Raw genomic sequence first — 4,519 nt, forward strand, 5'->3', positions numbered from 1 at the left:
AATAGTGTATGATGGTGTTTGTGTATTGATACAGAAACGGAGAGAAGCAGAATATAAACCAACTGACAACTGCATCATCGGGTGGGGTCTCTTTAATCCACAAAACACAATGCAGAAGAACCCCCATTACATTATATGTTTGCAGTGTCTCACGTGTTCGGCAACGTGAAGTTATAATTAGTGGCTGACTGATATATTTTTATTTGACATTTATATTTTTTTAATATTTGACATTTTTAGATATCGGCATCGGACGATAATTTTTTCAGTTTGACCGATGTGTTGGAAGCGGGACTTTTATTTTGACGGTGCTGAGAACGGCAGCGCCTGAGCACACAGCGCTCCCATTCTGCGTCTTCATTAGTTGTTTAACAGTTTTGTCTAATACGTTGCTAGAGAGAACTGTTAAACAAAGAAACTAAACTGTATACGAAAAAGTGTTACAAAATTTCCTTTTATATTAATAGTAATAGAAAGTCAAACACAATAATACTTTCTCATTTAACGTCAGCATTCAGCAAAAATGCATTTATATAATTTAAACAAATCGATGAATATCTAATAAACATTTAATTTCACAAACCTTGCAGACTTAGTCGAATCCAGCTGTCATATAGTCTGAAGTGCGCATTTGTAGCCAGCATGAACGTGTTCTGCGCATGACGGTCAGTCCATGTGAGTTGAATGTTTAGCTTTCACTGGAGACACACGTTCGACAAACTTTAAACCCTTGATTTCAAATTATGCTGCACTATATTCTAGTGTTGAGTCCACCCAATTCGAGTCCGAGTCAAGTCCGAGTCTTTAACCAATCAAGTCCGAGACAAGTCTGAGTCCAAAATGGGCCGAGTCGAACTCAAGTCTGAGTCCCAAACAGCCGAGTCCGAGTCCAACGAAACACTATTGTTTATTAGTATCTTAACATTGTTTTAACCTTTACAACTAGAAAAACCGCAATGCCCATTTAAATGTAACAAAAGCAAACCTATAGTGTATCTTGCCATTTAGATTTTTGATTAATAATTAGTGTCATGCTTTGTTTAGCAAACTTAAAGTCATGTAACAGAAGTTATGGCTGAATTGATTTATGTATTGTGACATATTTCAGAGTGAAACAGGTTTTAGAATGTGAAAAATTAAAGGGCGGGACTTGACTTTATTCATCGTTAAAATAAATGTATAAATTCAAGGGTGGGGGTATCTTGGTGAATGGGACCTTAAGAGCAGGAAATGTACCTTTTATCTCAATAAAAATCAAGCTTTATATCATTTTTACATTTTTTTTATGAAATATGAATTTTGAATAATCAAAATTAGTTAGTGTCGGCTTATTCTATTCATCAGTGTTTGAACCACTAAAGAAGAAACCGCATTTTAATTTCTGGGTTTAAAAAAAACGAAAAATAAATGGACACCAAAGTACACGGAGCCCTTAGACAGGGCATTTTGAATTTTTTCTTGGATGAAAATAAAGCTGTGAGGGATAAACCTGGTCTGTACAATGGCACACACTGTGTATAAAAGCCCTACCTGCACCCACACCTGTTTTATTTTTGAATGAATTTATAGTTACATTAATTACAATAAATTACATTATGTAAGGAACAGGCTAACTGATGAAGGGCCGTTGAATTATTAGAAAATAATGCAAACCCAAGGTGATTTTGGACCCATAAAAACTATTGCCACAATAATGTTAGAAAAAATATTTTTCTTTGAAGCTAGAAACTGCCACTATGTGTAAAGAAAATTCAATTCAAAAGCAAAAAATAATAAACTGGGCATTTTGACATAACTTTTCGTGTAAGTGTGTAGCAGTAACAGAACGTAAGAGAACGTAAGCGAAAGAGAACTCGGCATTCGCACGCTGACTGGGAGGCGCGTTCGGTGAGGGCGCTTCCGGTGTGTGAGCACAGAAACCCGTCGGTTTTCTTCTTCTTCTTCTTCTTCTTCTTCTTCTTCTTGGTGTTTCATGGCGGATGGCATACAACTTTTAGGTGCATTACCGCCACCTACTGATTAGGAGTGTGGATCAGGACCGTACTCTTCACTAAATTATATTATATAATCCCGTGTCCTTTAAATAATGCATTAAAAATTGAAAGTTTTTATCCCCTGATTTATTCCCCAAAATGTTCATCAAATTAAGTTTTTCTTTATTTTCCTTGAGGACATCAATCAGTATCTTTCTTTCCTTTCCGTATCTTGGACACTTCATTATAACATGCTCTACATTTTCCTCCATATTACAATATTCACATTTTCCAGTTTCATGTCTCCCCATTCTCTTCAAACTGCTATTAAGAGCAGTATGGCCAAATCTAAGCCTTGAGATTATAGTTTCCTCATGTCTATTTCTTCCTGTTACTCTATACAATATCTTAGTGACAGTTCAATTCTTCTAAGATCTAAAGGCATTTCTCCCATTTCAATCTGCAAGGCTGCAGTTGGTGTAGATCTCATCGCCCCCATACATAATCTTAATGCCTAAATTGTACTGGATTTTGTCCACCTCTTTTAACACACTATTAGCAGCAGACTGATACACTATACTCCCATAATCAAATACAGATCGTATCAATCCCGTATATATATACTTCTTAGAGCCATCCTCTCAGCCCCCCATTCTTTCCCACTAAACATCTCATAACATTCATTACCCTTTTACATGTATCAACCATTTTTTTATGTATATTTTAAACGTGAGTTTTTCATCAAACCATATACCCAAAAATTTAAAACATGATACTCTTTCTATATCTTGACCATATAATTTCAATTTGACCTCTTTACTAATCCTACATTTTGAAAAGAATACATTTTTTGTTTTTTCAACAGAGAATCTAAAACCCCACATATATGACCACCTTTCTACTTCTGTTATTGCTTCTAGCACTTTCCTTACAACAAACTCTAAATTCCTCCCTCGTCCCGTCGACTTTCAAGTACTGGACAAGATTTAAAGCACATGCAAATACTGAATATCACTTTCGTGATAATGCATCGAGTCAGTGACATTTCTGTCAACTGTCCCTGGACTTGGTTGGACTTTTCCGAGTCCGAAAGGCTCGAGTCTGAGTCAAGTCCGAGTAAAAATGCATCGGAGTCCGTGACAAGTCCGAGTCCTTTAAAAATTGTACTCGAGACCGGACTCGAGTCCGAGTACCCCAACTCTACTATATTCAGTCGCCCACCGTCATATTCACTGTGTGCTGTATGTAAAACTAGTATTACCTTGTCTTTACTAGAAAAAATATGATTCGCAGTACGCACAAACTTACCAGATTAGGTAGCGCCACCTTGGTTACAGTGTTACTTACTTCCTTTTTATTTATGTTTTAAACAATTCTTTATTTGTGAAAAATACTGTAATACGATTGCAGAATCAAGGAGTTGCCATCTAATGTAAGTTGGTTTAATTTAAAGATTTATTTTTGAATTCATTTTCTAATTATTTCAAATTTATATAATTATAATTAATTAACTATATAATTAAATATAAAGTATACTTTATACAGCAATGCCACTGTAATGTTCCCAGGTCCAGAAGCGTAGTAAGGACATCGGTAAAACAGTCCATGTGACATCAGTGGTTCAACTTCAGTTTTGCGAAGCTATGAGAAATAAATTATGTTATTTTTGTTTTCTTTGTGCTCAAAAAATATTCTCGTAGCTTCGCAAAACTGAAGTTGAGCCACTGATGTCACATGGACTGTTTTACCGACTGTTTTATTTTTCGCAATTGTGCCCTCATAACGTCACTTATCCCCTGCCACTAATTGGGACTTATCAGAACTGAGAACTACCTCACTGCAAGATCTCAGTATCTCTGTATCTTAATACCTAATCCTGTTTCTGCATATTGTTTCTATATATTAATTGTTTATTGTTTTGCACAGGCCTACGCAGTTTTGTGTTTTATTTAATACAAATGTACATTTCTATACTGGCATTTACAAGTGTGAGTAATCAGTACATTTTCTATTTGCTTAAGCAATACATTGAGTGAATCCTAATTCATGACTCTGGCTCTTTACTCCTCTCCTGGTCACTGGACATTAATTAGGTGTTCAGCCTTCTAAAGTGATTGGTACCGTAACAGTAATCAGTGCATTGTGCAGTCAAGTCAAGTCACCTTTATTTGTATAGCGCTTTATACAATAATGATTGTGTCAAAGCAGCTTTACAGTGTCAAACAAAAGAATGCACGTCACACCTCTGTTTATCAGTTTGCACTGGCTACCAATAGCTGCTCGAATAAAATTTAAGGCATTAATGTTTGCCTACAAAACCACCACCGGCTCTGCACCCCTTTACCTAAATTCATTAATTCAGACTTATGTGTCCTCTAGAAGCTTGCGTTCTGCAAGTGAACGTCGCTTGATAGTGCCATCTCAAAGAGGCACAAAATCACTTTCACAGACTTTTACATGAACTGTTCCCTGGAATGACCTGCCCAACTCAATCGGAGCAGCTGAGTCTTTAGCCATCTTCAAGAATCGGCTAAGAACACATCTCT

Source organism: Sinocyclocheilus rhinocerous, unplaced genomic scaffold (genome assembly GCF_001515625.1).
Source record: "Sinocyclocheilus rhinocerous isolate Xijiao unplaced genomic scaffold, SAMN03320098_v1.1 scaffold1940, whole genome shotgun sequence".
Classification (NCBI taxonomy): Eukaryota; Metazoa; Chordata; class Actinopteri; order Cypriniformes; family Cyprinidae; genus Sinocyclocheilus; species Sinocyclocheilus rhinocerous.